General features: G+C 38.7%; 1 long non-coding RNA gene across 4 annotated transcripts in view; it reads left to right on the top strand.

The window, feature by feature from the left end:
* Positions 1–89: 89 nt before the first annotated feature.
* Positions 90–23,098, top strand: part of LOC131825077 (uncharacterized) — a 34,400-nt gene continuing 11,391 nt past the window's right edge. Inside the window, exons 1-5 of one of the 4 annotated variants that reach the window (XR_009351115.1) lie at positions 90–260; positions 4,960–5,047; positions 7,861–8,066; positions 9,301–9,353; positions 16,804–17,086. This is a non-coding gene — a long non-coding RNA (uncharacterized LOC131825077). Of the gene's footprint in view, positions 261–4,959; positions 5,048–5,410; positions 6,535–7,860; positions 8,067–9,300; positions 9,354–16,803; positions 17,087–23,098 lie in introns of those variants that run through there. The other 3 variants (XR_009351117.1, XR_009351116.1, XR_009351118.1) reach the window with 3 other exon arrangements.

Below are 23,098 nucleotides of genomic sequence, written 5' to 3'. Positions count from 1 at the left end.
GGGGTGCCGGCGGGGGCAGAGGCCGGGTGGCCGCGCGGTTGTCCTTTGAACCTCGGGGGGTTTGAACAGCCGCGGTTTATAGTCCCTGGAGTCTGGTTGACGTGTCCCCAGAGGGCAGGACTGCCTCGGTAAACAGCCCAAGGACTGTTAGCTTATCTGGCCTTGAGGGTTTGCGCGTCAATGTGCACCGCCCCCTTGGTTCCCAGTTTAGGAGTGGGGCCCCTGCTCAGCGGATTCTGTGAGAACACAGGAATTTAGTGGTGAGTCAGCTTCATTACAGCAAGCCCCAGCAGTTTAGAGGCGCGGGATTAACCGAGACGGCTTCGAAGTACAAAGACAGCTGGAGTAGAAATCAGAACCTCTGGATCCTACCTCTGGTTCTGCTATTAAACAAGCCTCGTGTCCTTGGACAAAGAATTTGATTTGTTTCTCCATCCGTAGAGTATGGAGAGTAACCTGTCCTGTTTGCCCTGCAGGGTTAGTTTCTTTTTGAAACATGATAAAAGTAAGGTATACCAAGTAAGGGCGTTTCTACATTTTAGCTATAGAAGGATTCCTGAAGTTTTGGTTGTGGCTAGAAATGAATTTGGGAGCGATGGAAGAGGTTAGATAGCTCAAATTGATCAGTTTAAGAACTAAGGAAGCAGTGAGATTTTACTACAGATTAAAACTACAATTAGTTGGCAAATTAACGTATCTGGCCTAAGCTTCTAATTAACGTATCTGGCCTAAGCTCCGTCTTTTCTGAAATTACTTCTTATAATTTTAGAAAGTGATGAGTAAAACCGAGAAAATCACCTAGCAATTTTTTTTTTACAAACCTTATGCATATAAGTGTTCAAAGATTGTATAAAGTCAATGACATTAAGTTGCCTTCCTCCTAAAAAGAATAAAGTAACTTTTGTCTTGCCACTCATTTGTGTGAGAAACTTACACCTCTTACCTCCTGCTAAATTTTAATTTCTGCTTGAGTTATAGTAAGCAGGAGGATGTACTTTGTCAGTTTAAATCAGAAATAGAATGTTTTTTTAAGACTGTTTTAAGGGCAGAAATAAAATGTTTTAAAACCTGTTTCAAAAGGGTACTCTTAAAAATTAGACTTTGTCTTGGATCAAGATCACATATTGGCAAGAACCCTCAATATGTGAAAAGTGCAAATACTCAATACAGTTTTATGTGCTATGTGTCTGTGATAAAAATTAAGCGACAAGAATTTAACACGAGGAAAAAATGATTTGAATGTGATTCAGAAATAGTTAAGATTACAAATCAGTGAAATGAAGGGGGGAGATGGAAATAGCCTCAAGTAGTAGAGAATGAAGTTGCCTGAAAGAAAGTCTTGAAGTAATGTTCAGATTAATGTGAGAATTCCCCCCCCTTTTCTCATTATAATAAGCCCTATCTCAGCTACCATGGTTGCATCTCTCTTCCCAGCAGCCAGATAAGTCTAAACTCAGCAGTAGGCCTTAAAGCTATTCAGGCAGCCTGTGAGTTCTGAAAACCCTGTGGGAGCTGACAGAGCATCGGTGGCTTCTTGTCCTTCACAGTGATGTGAAGACAGCTAGTCTTGCATCTAGCTGAAGGAGGTGTCAGAGACGCAGTGGGGTTACTGGAGAGTGTGAAGGGCAGAGGAGACAGCATAATGCATCATCTAGGGAGAGGGATATGAATTTCAGGAAATTGTGAGAGTATATGGCATATTGGTCCACTTATCAAAACTCAACCATCAACACTGAAAAGAAATTTAAAAATTAAAAAAAAAAACTTAACCATCAAATGACTCTTGGGTCAAACTGACTATATTTCAGGATAAGTCTGATTAGGATGTTATTGAAAAAAGAACGGACATCAAATGAAGGGCACTTCCTCCTTCAGCCATCCTGTCTGCATTTCCTGGGGGCAGGAACTGTGTCTATTTACCAGGGCACCCCTCCCTGAGACATAGTATGTGCTCAATAAATAGTGAGTAAATGAAATAAATGCACGAATAGGTTTGGGCATACCTGATTAAGATGGCCTTATTGCCCAACTGACTGCGGAAAAAACAGGAAATAAGCTAAGTGGAGAATCCTTTCCTAAACGCAACTAGCTGGTTTCAGATCCTACCTCTGGACATCAGATTTCTTTTATTAAATTCTGATTTTGTTACTTAATCTCCTTAAGCTTTGATTATGAAGACTATTGTCTGTTTCTAGAGTCATTATAAGGCTATATCTAAACTGCTTACCATAGTACATAGTTCAACGTAAATACTCCTTGAGTAGTGGCAATTATTATTATTATTAACAGTAATAACAATACTTCTTGTTATAACTATTACTCTCTCACACTTGTTTTATCATGATCAGGTAAAGAGAAAGTTGAGAGCAGGCTTCGGTCACGATGGCAAATTTCCTGCATAAACTGTGGTTTTCGGCCTGGGTCATGCCATCTTTTAGGGATTACAATTTGAGAGGTTGGTCTGAACTCTCCTTGCCCCCGAATTTTAGCTCCCCAAATTTATGCTTATTGTCCTGTCCCCTAGTTATATCAAGGCACCAAGCCTCCTAAACTGGATTTCTACCTTCATTCTAGCTACCTCTGGATTCCAATAGGTACTCTGAAGCACTGCTTTCATTATTTCAATCCATCTCTCCCCCTCCTCCCCTGACTCTATGTCTCCTCATTAGTTGTCTGATAAAGGTCAATTGCTTTGAGTTCTTCCCATTGTGGAATCCCTCTCAGTTTGGTTTATCCAGTTTGGCCTGGATGGCTTAAAATTCTGCCATCTTCCTACCAACCGTAGCCCAGATCTCAAAAAGCTAGTCACTCTCTCTTTAAAGCAGCATTGAAAGAAGAGGGATCCATAGTCTTTAAATCCATCATGAGGAGGCAATGGCCTCTATAGTTACAGGGGCCCAGAGTGAGTTTGCAGCCAGTTTTGTTGGTTAAGGTCTACAGTTTGGCTATCCTTAGCAGTTTCTTTCTCTGCCTTAGTGTATTCTTGTTGGAGAATTGATAGATTCTGAGGCTTTCCTGAGTATCTTTCCCCAAACTAGTTTTCTTTATTGAAATTTTTTGAAGATTCAAATAATGACAATGGCATTTTTGGATCTAGATGTCTTTGGCTAAGCATTTGTTAGGGCTATAAAAGCATCCTGATGCTGTCATTGAGGTCACTCCATTTAGGAGTTTTTCTCATACCTGAGAAGATATTTTCCTTCGTGACTCTCCTGGGAATTTCAGGGGCTATGTATCCTTCTAATTTTATCCACTTGCTCAGCATATGTTTCATAATTGGGTTGTTTTGCCTTTTGATAAATAGCTAGTGATAGCAACAACTAAACAACTAAAGTACTTCTAGTCCAAGTTTATTCATTCTCAGATACTCATGGAGCACCTCTTGTGTGTAAAAACTGTTAACTCTACGTTGGAAATGTATTGAGATAACTAATAATAATGACTAACATTTATTGGTTGTTTTCTAAGTACCAGGCACTGTCCTAAGGGCTCTGTAGTCATTTTTTAATTTAATCCTTATACTCATTCTATAAGGTAGGTATTATTACTCCTATTTTACAGATAAGAAAACTGAACTGTGGAAAAATTAAGTAGCTTGCCAAGTCACATAGTTCTGATGGGGCTGGATAACCAAATAATGGAATATGACTCCAAAGTTTATGATTTTGACCAAACACAATCATTGCCTTTAAAATACTTAAAGTAACAGAAATTAAACAGCAACCCATAATAAAACAAATAATCCAATTTAAAAATGGGCAAAGGATCTGATAGACATTTCTTCAAAGAAGATGTACAAACATCCAATAAATTCATGAAAAGATGCTCAATATAGTTAACAAATGCAAATCAAAACTACGAAGAGATACCTTTCATACCCACTAGGATGTCTAAAACCAAAAAATAATGCATGTGAATGAGGATGTAGAGAAATTGGAACCCTCCTGCACTGCTGCTGGAGATATAATATGGTATAATTACTCTGGAAACCATGCTGGTATTTCCTCAAAAGGTTAATTAAAAAAAAAAAAAAAAAAGAATTACCATGTAACCCAGCCGTTCCACTCATAGGTATAGATCCAAGAGAACTGAAAACATGTTCACAAAAAAATTTATACAGAAATGTTCATGGTGGCATTATTTATCATAGCCAAAACATGGAAACAACCCAAAGTTGTATCAACTGATAAACTGACAAATAAAATGTGATTATCTATACAATGGAATTTTACTTGGCAATAAAAATAAATGAAGTGCTAACACGTGTTGCAGCATGGATAAATTTTGAAAACCTTATGAGAACATGTAAGTGAAAGAAACCAGTCACAAAAGACCATATAATGTGTCATTCCATTTATAGGAAATGTCCAAAATAGGCAAATCTGTAAAAACAGAAAATAGATTAGTAGCTGCCAGGGGTTGAGGGAGGAGGGAATGAGGAGTGACTGGTTGACACAGAGTTTCTTTTCAGGGTGATGAAAATGTTCTAAAGTTGAGTGTGATGCTAGTTGTACAACTTGTGACTATACTAAAAAAAAAAAACCATGAAATTATGTATGCTTTAGGTAAACAAATTGTATGGTATATGAGTTTTATCTCAATAAAACTGTTATAAATCTAAAGTTACTGAAATAGAAAGTAGCATTTGGTAGCTGGCATACAGATGCATAACCAAATACTATGAAAATTCAGAGTAAAGGCAACTTTCCAGGCTGCTGCAATTAGAAAGCTTTTGATAGAAATAGGACAAGACATATGGAATTTAAGGAAAGGAAAAGAAGGTATTTCTTGAGAAAGAATGACAAAAACAAGAAGGAAATGACAGCCTGTGTCTGGGAAGTGGTGAAATGTCTGGTTTGGCCCATGTGCTTTGTGTCAGTGGTTACAATAGCCAGGTGTTGCCACACTTTGGAGAATAATGAAAGTATTTAAAATTGTGACTTTGCCCCCCAAATCTAGAGTGTGCTGTTATGATATGGTGTAAAGGAAGAGTGAAGCTTGAAATGACAAATTGGTCTAGAGCATGGTGGGAGAGGTATGAATACAGGTGAGGAGACCATCTCTGATTCTTTTCTTTCTGGAAGTTCTCTATCCCATTTCTTTATTAGTTCATGTAGATATACATGAAAAGATTGCCAGGCTTGGGGCAGTCTGTGGAAAGTGGCACCTGTAGAAAGAACCTTATATCTGAGTACAATGTATTCTTCCTGGTTTCTTGTTACTGTTTCTTGGTAGATTCAGGATGTTCCTCTTCTGTGTCAGGGGGGTAGTCAAATGTATGTCAAGCCTCAAGCCCTATAGCATGAGTTAGAGAAGTGATATAAACTGATCACAGTTATTTCACTCATTTATGTTCCCTTTCCTAGTTATTTTACTGAGCATGCCATGTAAAAACTAATCTATGCTAGATGTTGTAGGAGCTTAAAAAAAGACATCACTCAGCAGCTCATGTTAATGGATGTAGTTCTGTTTATTTTGAAACTTATTAAATGTTTTCTTCACTCAGCCACTAAAAGTGATTGGAGGAACTGAGAGGTTCTGAAGATCCAAACTAACTGCTTTGTATATGGTCAGGTGGGGTGAGGGATTCAGGGCGAGGCTGTCCCTGGTCCCCACCCCCAGCAGGAGGCCTCCTGTTCCAGTCTTTTTGGCTTTATCAAGTCTACTTACAAGGAGAAGTGTTCTTCAGACTCTGGTCTAGAGTCCACCTGGGCTATGCAGTGAGTGTAAGGATAAGGCAGCCCAATTCAGCCCCAGACCCAGTAATCCATATGCTGTGGGGGAAATGCACCCTAATAAAAAGATGCCCACTATAGAACTTGGGCTTACAGGTTAATGGAGATAAAAATCATACTTACCCTTAAGAAGATAGAGACTAAATTTCATTTCCTCTCCTTCCTGTACCTTCACTCTCTATACATTATGGATATAAGTTCTATTTCCTTATTTTTCCATTTATAATGTATTTATCATAATGTAAATATAAAAGGTCACTATAGAAAATTCAGAAATATGTAATGAAAACTACTAAAATCACATAATCTCACCATCCAGAAGTAACCAGTGCAAACCTTTTGGCATATTTCTTTCCTTTTTCTAGATGCACATATTTTTTTCCCACAAGGTTGAAATCATACATACATGTAAACATATATTGTTTTGTATTTTTATTTCTCACTAAAAATTGTATAGTGAGCATTTTCTGTGCCATTTAATTCTTTTACAAAAATGTGATTTATTTTTTTTTAATGGGCACAGAATGATTCCCCTGTATTGGACATTATGCTGTTCTTTGGGTTTCTCTTTCACCATAATGCCTTGCAAACACTTCCTTTTTTAGCCAACAAATGCAGCTATTAGAAATACTAAGTCTCATGGAGATCTTTACTGACCTTTTGCTGCAACAACTTGGTGGTAACAGTATCACCAAGACTTCTCCCTGGGGACTACCACACAACTGTTCTTTCAAAGACATGCTGACTGCTCCTTACTTTCTTCGTACCTGGTTGATCAGAGGGACCAGCCACGATACAGGTAAGCTCTTTCAATAAACAGACTATTTAGAGAGGTTGTTGGCTATGATTGTGAACTGGGAGCCAAATGAAGGGTAATGTGACGGAAGCATTTAGCTGTCCACTCCAGCTATATCTGGTTCCTTTACACGTATGTTTCTGAATAGAGCTCATTCATAGACTTCCCATAGTTGCTCTGTAAACAAGAGGTGCAAACGGTAGCAGCCCTAGAAGCAATACCTGCGTACACTGTTGGAGTTTTTTGTTTCTGTATAGTTAATACTCTTCTTTGCTAAGGTATGAAATTGCTTTTTTTCTGTGTTTTTTTTTTTCCTTTCACTTTCCTGTTATATAGTAAACTTTGTAACCCCAGATCCAGTTTAATTTTGATTATGTGTTAAAATGACTTATGGGCACCTCAAACATATGGAATACCATAATGGACATAGGGAAGACAAAGAGAACCCACCGTTGTCCTTAGGGAACTTACAGTCCAGTAGAGGTGTTAAGATATGCATACAAATAATTATATAATAAAGTAAACCAGGTTGTAAGAATATTTTTAGTGATGATTTGAGAAATGCTTGCAAAAGAGTGTCCTACATTTAAGCTGGATGCTTAAATGTCTATACAAACTGAGTTCTCTTTAAAAAAGTACACATATAAAAGATTGAAAGAGAAAATTCCAAAATGCTAATAGTGGTTGTCTGGGTGACGGACTTACAAAAGATTGTAATATTCTTTCAAACGTGTTTTTACAGTGAATCTGTATTACTATTATAATGAATCTAATTATTATTAGAATAAAATATGCTTTATTAAATGAGGGAGTACTGTATAAAAATACAAAATATAATGGAAGTAGAGAAGAACAAAGATTATATCTACTGAGGTGGGACAATTGAGAAGGCTTTAAGATTTATGTCTTTCCTAATGATGAAAAACTTTCCCAGGAAATAAATATCTTGGAAATAGATAATGAAATTGTATTGAGTTGAAAAGGCATATTGCATTCCTACAACTTTTTTTTTCTCCATGACTTTTGTCTGCAATCTTTCTCTCTCTCTCTCTCTCTCTTGACTATAGCTCTGGTAGCTGTTAGCTGCATATTGCCTTTTAAATTTTATATTACTTTAGATATGTCTTTCAAATTTTTTACTGTGTATACAACAGGGGGATATTTTCTGAATCTAGTCATTAACTAGTCATATTCCTAGTCAGAATATATAAGCTTGGTAAAGAATCTTTCCACTTGTCCCACTGACCCCAGAAGTGTTTTATTTGATCATTGGCTGGTGAGCACTGTTCCTTTATTCTCTCGTTCTTCTGTATCTGTTAATATTCAAAGCTACAGAGTGCATATTCTCTAGGACCTAATAAGACTCTAGAGAAGAGACGTATTGTAATATTCCACAATCTACCTGCTTCATCAGTGGATGGGCTCTTCTCTTGCTGGATGCTCTGGGTAGTAGGACTTCCCCAGTGTGTGGTGAAGTTGCAGAGCTTTGTCAGGACAGAATTTCGGTGACATGCAGATTTCAGCTAAGCTGAAAGGTGAGAGCCTTGATTCTGTATGACCTTGGATGAATTATTTACCCTCTCTATGCTTTAGTTTCTTCACTTGTAAATGGGAACAATAATAGCACCTATTTCATGGGCTTGTTTTTAAGATTACATTTGTCATTCATAGGCATGTGATATATAGCCACTACTAGTATGGTGTATCATAGACCTCGAAGACTGTGGTGGATTTTTTTCCCCCTCTTAATAGATCATAGGAAGAAGAGGAGGCAGGAAAGTATGCTGAAAGGATATGGTCATCTTAATCTTTATTTCTTCAAAATAGTAAGGGCCAAGAGAACATGTACAGAAATAATTGCTATATAATGTCATCTATGCAATGACAAAAGTATATTCAAAATATAAAAGGGGGAATGAGGAACCAGACTGGGATCAGGGAGGACTTTGGGAAGAAGTGCTAGTTGGGCAGAGTTTTGAATGATAAGTTGGTATGGAGAGGGGCAGGCGAGGGTGGTGAATGTTGGGTTAGCACCATGACTTAGGGATGGTACTGGTGGAACTTGGACTGTAGGGGCATCTTGAGAGGGAGGGAGATTGGATCTAGCCAGTGAGTAAGATTGACTTCACCCATACGGAGATGTACATTTGTGTCAGGGTTTCTCAAAGGGACTGAGTGCTCCCTGAGCCCTTTCTCCTACCTCTTCCAGAGCTGCCCTAAGCTTGTTAATTCCATTCCTATTAAAATCCAGCCCTGGCTGGGCAGACTGATTTAGTACTGTCTCGTGGTCATTTTTCTCTGTTTGGGAAGCATCACTCCATAACTTAAGAGTAAATAACTTGCGTTATTTACTCTTAAACCTCTTCCACTGCTGACTTTCCCCTGGCAACATCCAGAAGGTCAGCAACAATTGGAAAGCTCTTCTTGACCCCTCAAATATCTTGCGGCTTACTCTGATCCAGATGAATTCAAATGTGACTCACCCAGAGAGACAGATTTGGGCATTATAGAGATAGAGTTCTGGGTTCATATAGCAAATCCAACAAATAAGCATAGTATTGGCCTGAATGACCTGGATTCAGGGGGTATCCCACAGAGAATGCCGAGGTGCGGCAGCCTGTCTGCTGACAGTACGTGTGGTGGGTGTGCAGCCTGGAGGGGGTGCCCGTGAGGCCTTCCTCAGACCCAGCAGGACATGGCTGGGTTATGCTGGCCAATATTCTTTCTTGGCTGAGACAAATTTTCTACCTTTCTTTTTGTTCCTTACAGAATGTCTTTCTTTTTGGTGATTGTTGACATACTGCTGCTTGTTCATGATGCAGGTGAGTCACTTTTCAAAGAAACTTTGGGAATATTTCTGAAACAGTTTTGGGAATAGTGAGGAAAATAGTGATTTGGATATTTAAAAAAGAATAAGCAAGTGATTTAATCTCTCTGAACCTCAGTCTTTTCATTTGTTAAATGGAAATAACAATGCTATATTTATTTCACAGGTAATAGTGAAGAACAGATGGGAAAATCTAACAGATACAAAAAAAAAAGATTTTACTTATTTATTTGAGAGAGAGAGATGGAGAGATAGAGAGAGAGGGGAGCTCAGCGGGGAGAAGGAGAAGCATGCTCAACATGGGCCTTGATTCCAGGATCCTGGGATCATGACCTGAGCTGAAGGCAGATCCTTAACTAACTGAGCCACCCAGGTGCCCCAAAAAGTGTTATTTATTTATTTTTTAATGAGAACCACCACCAATTTGCTTTGTCCATTTGAGTCTTTATTAGATATTTAGTTATTCACACCCATAATTGGAACTTCTCTAACCAAAACAAAAATATCTAGACATTCCTCCCCACTTAAAGTGACTTGGACAAGTGTTGGCTAAGGGTACAGTATCACAGAATATTTGAAATCTGGCCTGTCCTGAAAATTCTGGATAAGCAGTCAATGCAGGGTTTTTGGTAATTCTTCGTTCTCAATTCTTCAGAAATAGTGGGACAAACAGTGTACAGAAATTGAAACTCTTAATGTAGTTCAACGAACCAAAAGTATCTATGCAAAAATGCTTTATAGAAACACATATGCCCAAAACCTGCAATATAACTACTCTACAAAGTGGTCAAACATATTTACAGATTTCAGGCATAGGCCATCTCTCAGGGACCTGCAGCAGTTCTGCCAAAGGTAGCAGCAGCTTGAAGACATCCTCAAGCTCCAGAGTTCTACTCAGAGTTAGTGCAAGGCCTGGCCCATCGAATTACATTTACTGGCTCTTTTCTTTTGATGCTTGATTACTCTGTGTTTGTATGTAAAGAGGCAATCCCCTCATAGCCAAGAAAAACCAACCAGATAAAAGAATGAGGTGTGTATATAGGTGAGAAAGAGAAAGGTGTATTAGTTCTAATAATTTTTAAATTATTTTTATAGCAATATTGTTAGCCTAATACTGTGTGCTAGGTATTATAGTGAGTGCTGTAGACACAGTACCTTTCTACAGTTTTGAAAGTGTATTCTCACATTATTAGCTGTTTGCTGAGCTTTTGCCTCAATTTCTTAGACACTGGGACACTAAAACACAATGTTCTAGAAATAGCAGATTGAGATAGACAAAAGAGTGATTCAGATTTAAGTAGCACCATCTGCAGACACATCAGTCAGAAGGCCTTTATATTACCTTTATATTACTTTATATTTATATTACCAATTATATCATCAATAGATTGTGTTTCATGATTTTTTGTCCAGAGTCTTCAGATTCGCGAGTCTGAGGCCCTTTCCCTTGGGACCAGACCAGAAGGGGTTCGGCTGCAGCAGAGCTTCCTGGGTATAACCTGAGAAGCTAGAATTAGGGACTCTCATGAGTAAGCTACATATTTTTATGAGAGATTGGGAAGAGGGGCAGCTTACTAAGGTATCCACCCATCTGGTCCTCTCTTTCTGTCTCTCTGGTAAATGACAGAGCCATCTCATATAAAAACAGCCCCTGAGGTCCCAGGGTATTTTGTAACAGCCCCAGGGTAGGTATTTTTATCATAATTATACACTAGGAAACTGTAACTCAGAGAGAATAAGTAACTCGCCCATTGCCAAATGACTAGTAAGGGGGGCTTAGAACTAGAACATAGGGGTGCCTGGATGGCTTAGTCAGTTAAGGATCTGCCTCTTGATCTCAGCTTTGGTCTTGATCTCAGGGTTTGTTTTTTTTTTTTTTTTTTAGATTTTATTTATTTATTTGACAGAGAGAGATCACAGTAGACAGAGAGGCAGGCAGAGAGAGAGAGAGGGAAGCAGGCTCCCTGCTGAGCAGAGAGCCCGATGCGGGACTCGATCCCAGGACCCTGAGATCATGACCTGAGCCGAAGGCAGCGGCTTAACCACTGAGCCACCCAGGCACCCTTGATCTCAGGGTTTTAAGTTTGAGCTCCACTATGGGTTCTGCGATGGGCATGGAGCTTGTTAAGAAAAAAAAGAAAAAAAAAAAGAATGAGAACTTAGATTTACAAATCTTCAGACAGGAATTTTTTAATAACTATAATCCACTGTTTCTTGGTTGTAACCACATCAGAGAAATAACAATTTAGGCAAGAAAATATTTCATGTTTTATATGCATATCATCCTTCTGAAGGTTATGTAGGTTGTTTCTCCTTGCCTCCTTCTTTCCTTTCTCATCTGTCTTCCTTTATATTCATTCATTTTTAAAATTTTTTATTTTTTATAAACATATAATATATTTTTATCCCCAGGGGTACAGGTCTATGAATCGTCAGGTTTACACACTTCACAGCACTCACCATACCACATACCCCTGCAATGTCCATAACCCCACCCCCCTTCTCCTACCCCCCCTCTCCCCAGCAACCCTCAGTTTGTTTTGTGAGATTAAGAGTCACTTATGGTTTGTCTCCCTCCCAATCCCATCTTGTTTCATTTATTCTTCTCCTACCCCCTTAACCCCCCATGCTGCATCTCCACTTCCTCATATCAGGGAGATCATGTTATTAGTTATCTTTCTCCACTTAACTTGTTTCGCTAAGCATGATACCCTCTAGTTCCATCCACGTCATCGCAAATAACAAGATTTCATTTCTTTTGATGGCTGCATAGTATTCCATTGTGTATATATACCACATCTTCTTGATCCATTCATCTGTTGATGGACATCTAGGTTCTTTCCATAGTTTGGCTATTGTGGGCATTGCTGCTATAAACATTCAGGTGCATGTGCCCCTTCAGATCACTACGTTTGTATCTTTAGGGTAAATACCCAGTAGTGCAATTGCTGGGCTGTAGGGTAGTTCTATTTTCAACATTTTGAGGAACCTCCATGCTGTTTTCCAGAGTGGTTTCACCAGCCTGCATTCTCACCAACAGTGTAGGAGGGTTCCCCATTCTCCACATCCTCACCAGCATCTGTCATTTCCTGACTTGTTAATTTTAGCCATTCTGACTGGTGTGAGGTGATATCTCATTGTGGTTTATTCACCACGACCAAATGGGATTTATTCCAGCACTGCAAGTTTGGTTCAACATCCGCAAATCAATCAATGTGATACAACACATCAATAAAAGAAAGAACAAGAACCATATGATACTCTCACTAGATGCTGAAAAAGCATTTGACAAAGTACAGCATCCCTTCCTGATCAAAACTCTTCAAAGTATAGGGATAGAGGGCACTTACCTCAATATTATCAAAGCCATCTATGAAAAACCCACCGCAAATGTCATTCTCAATGGAGAAAAACTGAAAGCTTTTCCGCTAAGGTCAGGAACATGGCAGGGATGTCCATTATCACCACTGCTATTCAACATAGTACTAGAAGTTCTAGCCTCAGCAATCAGACAACAAAAGGAAATTAAAGGCATCCAAATTGGCAAAGAAGAAGTTAAATAATCACTCTTCACAGATGATATGATACTATATGTGGAAAACCCAAAAAACTCCACTCCAAAACCTCTAGAACTTGTACAGGAATTCAGTGAAGTATCAGGATATAAAATGAATGCACAGAAATCAGTTGCATTTTTCTACACCAACAAGAAGACAGAAGAAAGAGAAATTAAAGAGTCAATCCTTTCTACAGTTGCACCCAAAACCATAAGATACCTAGGAATAAACCTAACCAAAGAGACAAAGAATCTATACTCAGAAAACTATAAAGTACTCATGAAAGAAATTGAGGAAGACACAAAGAAATGGAAAAATGTTCCATGCTCCTGGATTGGAAGAATAAATATTGTGAAAATGTCTATGCTACCTAAAGCAATCTACACATTTAATGCAATTCCTATCAAAGTACCATCCATCTTTTTTAAAGAAATGGAACAAATAATCCTAAAATTTATGTGGAACCAGAAAAGACCTCGAATAGCCAAAGGAATATTGAAAAAGATATTCATTCATTTATTTAATTAGACGTTGATTCTTTCATCAAGTTTAGGTCGGTCGTCCACTGTTAGATGGAATAACGCAGTTCAGATGGAGGCCTGTGGGGCCAGACTGCCTGGGCTTGAATCATAGCTCTACCACTTACTAGCTGTGTGTCCCTAAGCAACTTACTTCACCCCACTGTGCCTTGGTTTTCTCAGTATAAATTGGGGATAATAAGAGAAACTATCTCCATGTTAGTGTACAGATTACATGAATTAAATTCAGGAAAATCTCTTAGAATATGTCTGATGCATTGTAAACACTTAATAAATGTCATTTGATGTATTAGTCAGAATTCTCAGAGCAACAGAACAAACAAAATCTATATGAAGAGATCATGTGATTATGGAGGTGAGAAGTCCCAGTATCTCTGCAGTGGACAAGCTGAGATGATATAGTTCCAGGCCAAGTCTGAAGGCTTAAGACCCAAAAAGAGTCTATCTGTGTTTCAGTTTGAAGTCCAGCTTAAACAGCCAGACCGCAGTTCCCTATTACTCAAGGGAGGGCCAACCTTTTTGCTTCATTCAGGCTATTGACTGATTGGTTGAGGGCCACCCACCTTAGAGAGGGCCATCAGCTCAGTTTATCAGCTCAAATATTGATCTCATCCAAAAATACCTTCAAAGACATGCCCAAAATAATTTTTGACCAAATGTTTGACCTATGACTCAGTCACATTGGCACATAAAATCATACTGGGTATTTTTTTTTTTTAACTTTGTCAAGTCCTGTGCTGGGCACTGGTGAAACAGGATGGTTAAGATATGGTCTCTGCACTCTGGAAACTGTCCATGCCCAGCCCCACCAAGAGCCACATGATTGCTACTGATGAAGGAGCCGATTGCTTCTGTTGTTCATTTGGAATGTACCCTACTGCCTATCTCTCTGGCTGTTTTTTTGCTGGGTGGGTGAAACTTCCCTGCCTATGAACTTTCACCATTTGGATTTTCCCTTTGTACTTCACCTGTTTTTTCTTATATTTCATATTACCTCATTTTATCAGACACTATCCTCAGAAGCCCAATTTATAAAGTAAATTAGAGAGGGGTGGTTCTGATTGTATTGGTGAAGGGGTGGAGGTCTCACTGATTTGTTCTTTCCCTGTCTGTCAGTGACAAATTCTGGTGAGGGCTTTAGAAAAAACGGTTTCGAAAAGATTGGATCAGATGATCTCTGAGCCCTCCTCTAGCACCAACATATCAGGAATGTATTCCATGTCATGAGTCCATGAATAATACTGAGTGTTTGGCTGTGTTCCTCAAAGCCCTCAGCTCCTACTCATGAATACTCTGCCCAGACCAGTAGGTATTTGTGGAAAGTAGAATAGACTGACTTACTAAAAATCTGTTTCTGCCTTTCTGATTTGCCTTCCTGGCTTGCTGAGACTAGACAGTAAAAAACTACATTTCCAAGATTGCTTTACAGTTTGGGTTCTGGGGATGGCTTAAACTCTGCCAGTCAGATACATTTGCTCAGGCATTCAACTGCCAAGTGATTAAAGTGGGGGGAATGGTGATGGTGCACCCAGCATGCATGCGCTTTCTCTTGCCAATGTGAATCTAGCAGAGGCAGTTTGGCTCTGGAGTCCCTATTTGCAGTGATGACTTCCTGATTTGCCAGCTGCCTCGTATGGCAGAGACAGCAGCTGCCCTGGCAGACCAGCTGTGAAATGCTGCCCTGAGCCCAGGAAAATGTGAGGCAGAACAGGACACACACACTGCTAGTCTCACCTTCTGTGCCTTACTTTGGGTTTGTTCCTCCAGCTTTCCAGTGATTCTGTAAACGTCTAATTTTCTGTACTAAATTTCTTCCTGTTTGAAATAGCTAGAATGATTTGTTTTACCTGTTATTAAAGTCTACCTGATAGACTTCAATGGCCTTTATAAACACTTCACTAACTTCCTCTCTTCTTTGAGATTCTCAGTGTGTATAGAAGAGTCACGGGTCCACCCTTCCATGGATGTTATCCTCTCCTGCCATTTCTCCTTTGGGGAGGGCATAGCAAATCTCGAGTTTTCTTGGGAAGGAGAAAACTTCAAAGAGGAATATGAGGTAGAAGAACATAAAAGTCTATTACCACTTTCTCAGGTACTATGATTTTTTTTTTAAGTTTCCCCAAAGTTGGTTTACCAGTTTCATAATAACCAGCAACTTGAGGATAATAATATTAGAATATAGAGGATAATAACGAGGAACTAGAGGATCAGAGCTCCTTGTATGAGGGAAGAGACACTGTGGCTTGGGCTGAAATTTCTGAGGGGACTCTAGCACTTTTACTGAGAAATGTGAATTTCATGGATGAAGCTGTTCTGTAAGTGCTCAGCCATTGCACCAAATGAAAGAGGTGACAGTACAGTTAAGCTAATGTAAGGGAATTCATTGGATGAACTTGGTTTCAAGCTCTGTCTCTGTTTATAGGGACAAATTTTAAGTTTCCTCTTCTGGTGTTCTCAGTTTTTCCTCTTCTCAAGTTGTTATGGGCTCTTCTCATTTCCATCGTAAGATTCGGCTATTTGCCCTGTCTGTTCATCTTTGCTGAGAATACTGCTCTGAACCAAAGTTGTTTTGTCGGCACCTGTCTGTATTACCCGTTCATTCAAACAAGCAAACAAAATATATATACCAAAACACAAACAACAACAACAAAATCCAACCCCCAACGCATTGGCCTTATCCCAGACACACCAAACCATTGTAACACTGAAAACCTAAAATGTTACATACATAATGTAATTCTCTATGAAAACCTTGAGAGATGAAATGTGGTTTAGTGAAAATAGCTGTATGCTGGGAATGAGGAGGCCCAAGTTCTAATTCTGGATGACTCTGACAACTCGTTTAGCTTTTCGAGGCTTCATTTTCTCACTGTTAAAATGTGGGTTGGGCCAGTGGATTTCCATAGTGCCCAAGGATGCTCACCCTTCTCAGGATTACACGGAGAGTGGTCTTCTCCCTGCCAGAGATCTGTGGGTACAGGGAGGTGAGTAGCAGAATCCTTCCGGAGAAAGAGCTGGAAGAGAAGAGAAGGTGGCAGTGAGAACCATTTGTTACCATCTGTGATTTTCAGCAGGGTGTCTGAGGTCAGCTGAGAGTCTGCAATGAAGCTCTGAAGAGGGAATGATTCCACAAGTAAATACAGCGGTGCTAGATGAGACCTGCAGGACTGAGCAGATGTGTATTGTGATTTTCTCTCAATGCCTCAATCAAAAATTTAACTACAGCGAACCTCAATCTGTTGCCTCTAGAAGGATTAATTTAAAAATCAGGGCAAGATTTCTGCTTGCTTGATCCTCCCCAGGTGGAAATTAAAAAGGAACTAATTGTTTTGTTACTTTATCCCGCCAGATTTTGAAATGCCCAGGTGCAGTTTGATAGGATTGATGATGGCAACGTGGCAAGGTGCATCTCTAAGGGCTGGTTCCTCATGCCCAGTGTGACCTGGCCTGACCTGGCAAAGAGGGACATGAGCAACCACAGTACCATGGAAGTCCTGGAGGAACAGATGAATGGCTTCTGCACGGTGCTATCTGTCCTGAAATACCTTGTCAAGTTAAATGAGAAATATGTCTGCTGCTAACAGAGACAAATATGAACAACCAGCCCTTCAGAATCATCCACAAATACCCAAGTAAGTGAGTGAAAGCAGGGTATATTTCACCACAAAGAAAAGAAGTATAGTAATAATAATAATAATAATAATAATAATAATAATTAGTAGCAGTAGTAGTAAAATTACTTATTTTTGCATGATAGGATTATAGACAATTTTTATTTTCTTCTTTGTATTTGTTTGACTTATACAACATTCTATAATGAATATACATTATCTTTATAGTCCAAAAAAGCTGTACTTTAAAAATCTTCTTAAACATCTTTATGATCAGGAAGGGATGTTGTACTTTGTCAAATGCTTTTTCAGCATCTATTGAGAGTATCATATGGTTCTTGTTCTTTCTTTTATTGATGTGTTGTATCACATTGACTGATTTGCGGATGTTGAACCAACCTTGCAGCCCTGGAATAAATCCCACTTGGTCGTGGTGAATAATCTTTTTAATGTACTGTTGAATCCTATTGGCTAGTATTTTGTTGAGTATTTTCGCATCTGTGTTCATCAAGGATATCGGTCTATAGCTCTCTTTTTTGGTGGGATCCTTGTCTGGTTTTGGGATCAAGGTGATGCTGGCCTCATAAAATGAGTTTGGAAGTTTTCCTTCCATTTCTAATTTTTGGAACAGTTTCAGGAGAATAGGAATTAGTTCTTCTTTAAATGTTTGGTAGAATTCCCCCGGGAAGCCGTCTGGCCCTGGGCTTTTGTTTGTTTGAAGATTTTTAATGACTGTTTCAATCTCCTTACTGGTTATGGGTCTGTTCAGGCTTTCTATTTCTTCCTGGTTCAGTTGTGGTAGTTTATATGTTTCTAGGAATGCATCCATTTCTTCCAGATTGTCAAATTTATTGCCGTAGAGTTGCTCATAGTATGTTCTTATAATAGTTTGTATTTCTTTGGTGTTAGTTGTGATCTCTCCTCTTTCATTCATGATTTTATTTATTTGGGTCCTTTCTCTTTTCTTTTTGATAAGTCGGGCCAGGGGTTTATCAATTTTATTAATTCTTTCAAAGAACCAGCTCCTAGTTTCGTTGATTTGTTCTATTGTTTTTTTGGTTTCTATTTCATTGATTTCTGCTCTGATCTTTATGATTTCTCTTCTCCTGCTGGGCTTAGGGTTTCTTTCTTGTTCTTTCTCCAGCTCCTTTAGGTGTAGCGTTAGGTTGTGTACCTGAGACCTTTCTTGTTTCTTGAGAAAGGCTTGTACCACTATATATTTTCCTCTCAGGACTGCCTTTGTTGTGTCCCACAGATTTTGAACCGTTGTATTTTCATTATCATTTGTTTCCATGATTTTTTTCAATTCTTCTTTAATTTCCCGGTTGACCCATTCATTCTTTAGAAGGATACTGTTTAGTCTCCATGTATTTGGGTTCTTTCCAAACTTCCTTTTGTGGTTGAGTTCTAGCTTTAGAGCATTGTGGTCTGAAAATATGCAGGGAATGATCCCAATCTTTTGATACCGGTTGAGTCCTGATTTAGGACCGAGGATGTGATCTATTCTGGAGAATGTTCCATGTGCACTAGAGAAGAATGTGTATTCTGTTGCTTTGGGATGAAATATTCTGAATATATCTGTGATGTCCATCTGGTCCAGTGTGTCGTTTAAGGCCTTTATTTCCTTGCTGATCTTTTGCTTGGATGACCTGTCCATTTCAGTGAGGGGAGTGTTAAAGTCCCCTACTATTATTGTATTATTGTTGATGTGTTTCTTTGATTTTGTTATTAATTGGTTTATATAGTTGGCTGCTCCCACATTGGGGGCATAGATATTTAAAATTGTTAAATCTTCTTGTTGGACAGACCCTTTGAGTATGATATAGTGTCCTTCCTCATCTCTTATTATAGTCTTTGGCTTAAAATCTAATTGATCTGATATAAGGATTGCCACTCCTGCTTTCTTCTGATGTCCATTAGCATGGTAAATTCTTTTCCACCCCCTCACTTTAAATCTGGAGGTGTCTTCGGGCTTAAAATGTGTTTCTTGGAGGCAACATATAGATGGGTTTTGTTTTTTTATCCATTCTGATACCCTGTGTCTTTTGACAGGGGCATTTAGCCCATTCACATTCAGGGTAACTATTGAGAGATATGAATTTAGTGCCATTGTATTGCCTGTAAGGTGACTGTTACTGTATAGGTCTCTGTTCCTTTCTGATCTACCACTTGTAGGCTCTCTCTTTGCTTAGAGGACCCCTTTCAATATTTCCTGTAGAGCTGGTTTGGTATTTGCAAATTCTTTCAGTTGTTGTTTGTCCTGGAAGCTTTTAATCTCTCCTTCTATTTTCAATGATAGCCTAGCTGGATATAGTATTCTTGGCTGCATGTTTTTCTCGTTTAGTGCTCTGAAAATATCATGCCAGCTCTTTCTGGCCTGCCAGGTCTCTGTGGATAAGTCAGCTGCCAATCTAATATTTTTACTATTGTATGTTACAGACTTCTTTTCCCGGGCTGCTTTCAGGATTTTCTCTTTGTCATTGAGACTTGTAAATTTTACTATTAGGTGACGGAGTGTGGGCCTATTCTTATTGATTTTGAGGGGCATTCTCTGAACCTCCTGAATTTTGATGCTTGTTCCCTTTGCCATATTGGGGAAATTCTCCCCAATAATTCTCTCCAGTATACCTTCTGCTCCCCTCTCACTTTCTTCTTCTTCTGGAATCCCAATTATTCTAATGTTGTTTCGTCTTATGGTGTCACTTATCTCTCGAATTCTCCCCTCGTGGTCCAGTAGCTGTTTGTCCCTCTTTTGCTCAGCTTCTTTATTCTCTGTCATTTGGTCTTCTATATCACTAATTCTTTCTTCTGCCTCATTTATCCTAGCAGTTAGAGCCTCCATTTTTGATTGCACCTCATTAATAGCTTTTTTGATTTCACCTTGGTTAGATTTTAGTTCTTTTATTTCTCCAGAAAGGGCTTTTATATCTCTCGAGAGGGTTTCTCTCATATCTTCCATGCCTTTTTCGAGCCCGGCTAGAACCTTGAGAATTGTCATTCTGAACTCTAGATCTGACATATTACCGATGTCTGTATTGATTAGGTCCCTAGCCTTCGGTACTGCCTCTTGTTCTTTTTTTTGTGTTGAATTTTTCCGTCTTGTCATTTTGTCCAGATAAGAGTAAATGAAGGGGCAAGTAAAATACTAAAAGGGTGGCAACAACCCCAGGAAAATATGCTTTAACCAAATTAGAAGAGATCCAAAATCGTGAGTGGGGAGAAAGGGGATAAAAAGAGGTTCAAAAAGGAAGAAAGAAAAAAGAAAAAAAAAAAAAAAGAAAAGAAAAGAATATTTTTAAAGAAAGAAAACACCTAAGAAAAATGTAAAATATATATATATATATATATATATATATATATATATATATTAGATAAACTAGTAAAAAATCGTTAAAAAAGAAAAAGGTAACAGTTAAAAAAAAATTTTACCCGAAGGCGAGAAAAAAAAAAAAATGAAAAAGAAAAACAAGTACAACATCCCTTCCTGATCAAAACTCTTCAAAGTGTAGGGATAGAGGGCACATACCTCAATATCATCAAAGCCATCTATGAAAAACCCACCGCAAATATCATTCTCAATGGAGAAAAACTGAAAGCTTTTCCGCTAAGGTCAGGAACACGGCAGGGATGTCCATTATCACCACTGCTATTCAACATCGTACTAGAGGTCCTAGCCTCAGCAATCAGACAACAAAAGGAAATTAAAGGCATCCAAATCGGCAAAGAAGAAGTCAAATTATCACTCTTCGCAGATGATATGATACTATATGTGGAAAACCCAAAAGACTCCACTCCAAAACTGCTAGAACTTATACAGGAATTCAGTAAAGTGTCAGGATATAAAATCAATGCACAGAAATCAGTTGCATTTCTCTACACCAACAGCAAGACCGAAGAAAGAGATATTAAGGAGTCAATCCCATTCACAATTGCATCCAAAACCATAAGATACCTAGGAATAAACCTAACCAAAGAGACACAGAATCTATACTCAGAAAACTATAAAGTTCTCATGAAAGAAATTGAGGAAGACACAAACAAATGGAAAAATGTTCCATGCTCCTGGATTGGAAGAATAAATATTGTGAAAATGTCTATGCTACCTAAAGCAATCTACACATTTAATGCAATTCCTATCAAAGTACCATCCATCTTTTTCAAAGAAATGGAACAAATAATGCTAAAATTTATATGGAACCAGAAAAGACCTCGAATAGCCAAAGGGATATTGAAAAAGAAAGCCAACGTTGGTGGCATCACAATTCCGGACTTCAAGCTCTATTACAAAGCTGTCATCATCAAGACAGCATGGTACTGGCACAAAAACAGACACATAGATCAATGGAACAGAATAGAGAGCCCAGAAATAGACCCTCAAATCTATGGTCAACTAATCTTCGACAAAGCAGGAAAGAATGTCCAATGGAAAAAAGACAGCCTTTTCAATAAATGGTGTTGGGAAAATTGGACAGCCACATGCAGAAAAATGAAATTGGACCATTTCCTTACACCACACACAAAAATAGACTCAAAATGGATGAAGGATCTCAATGTACGAAAGGAATCCATCAAAATCCTTGAGGAGAACACGGGCAGCAACCTCTTCGACCTCTGCCGCAGCAACATCTTCCTAGGAACTACGCAGAAGGCAAGGGAAGCAAGGGAAAAAATGAACTACTGGGATTTCATCAAGATCAAAAGCTTTTGCACAGCAAAGGAAACAGTTAACAAAATCAAAAGACAACTGACAGAATGGGAGAAGATATTTGCAAACGACATATCAGATAAAGGACTAGTGTCCAGAATCTATAAAGAACTTAGCAAACTCAACACCCAAAGAACAAATAATCCAATCAAGAAATGGGCAGAAGACATGAACAGACATTTCTGCAAAGAAGACATCCAGATGGCGAACAGACACATGAAAAAGTGCTCCATATCACTCGGCATCAGGGAAATACAAATCAAAACCACAATGAGATATCACCTCACACCAGTCAGAATGGCTAAAATCAACAAATCAGGAAATGACAGATGCTGGCGAGGATGCGGAGAAAGGGGAACCCTCCTACACTGTTGGTGGGAATGCAAGCTGGTGCAGCCACTCTGGAAAACAGCATGGAGGTTCCTCAAAATGTTGAAAATAGAACTGCCCTATGACCCAGCAATTGCACTATTGGGTATTTACCCTAAAGATACAAATGTAGTGATCCAAAGGGGCACATGCACCCGAATGTTTATAGCAGCAATGTCCACAATAGCCAAACTATGGAAAGAACCTAGATGTCCATCAACAGATGAATGGATCAAGAAGATGTGGTATATATACACAATGGAATACTATGCAGCCATCAAAAGAAATGAAATCTTGCCATTTGCAACAACATGGATGGAACTAGAGCGTATCATGCTTAGCGAAATAAGTCAAGCAGAGAAAGACAACTATCATATGATCTCCCTGATATGAGGAAGTGGTGATACAACATGGAGGCTTAAGTGGATAGAAGAAGAATCAATGAAACAAGATGGGATTGGGAGGGAGACAAACCATAAGTGACTCTTAATCTCACAAAACAAACTGAGGGTTGCCGGGGGGAGGGGGTTTGGGAGAAGGGGGTGGGATTATGGACATTGGGGAGGGTATGTGATTTGGTGAGTGCTGTGAAGTGTGTAAACCTGGTGATTCACAGACCTGTACCCCTGGGGATAAAAATATATGTTTATAAAAAATAAAAAATTAAAAAAAAAAAAAAAAAGAAACACACAAAGATATCGTGATAAAGTTTTTCAAAAAAAAAAAAACATCTTTATGAAATGTAATTCACATGCCATATAATTTACCCATTTAAATGTACAACTCATTGTTTTAGTATATTCACAGTTGTTCATCCATCACCATTATCTAATTTTAGAACATTTTCATTACCCTAAAAAGAAACCCCATATCCATCATCAGTCACTCTCCATTCCTATCATCATCCTGTCCCTAGTCATAGGCAAACACTAACATATTTTCTGATGATATAGATTTGC

The sequence above is a fragment of the Mustela lutreola genome, chromosome 2 (genome assembly GCF_030435805.1).
Source record: "Mustela lutreola isolate mMusLut2 chromosome 2, mMusLut2.pri, whole genome shotgun sequence".
Taxonomy (NCBI): domain Eukaryota; kingdom Metazoa; phylum Chordata; class Mammalia; order Carnivora; family Mustelidae; genus Mustela; species Mustela lutreola.
The sequence above is the reverse complement of the archived record's forward strand: the minus strand, read 5'-3'. Positions and strand labels throughout refer to the sequence as shown.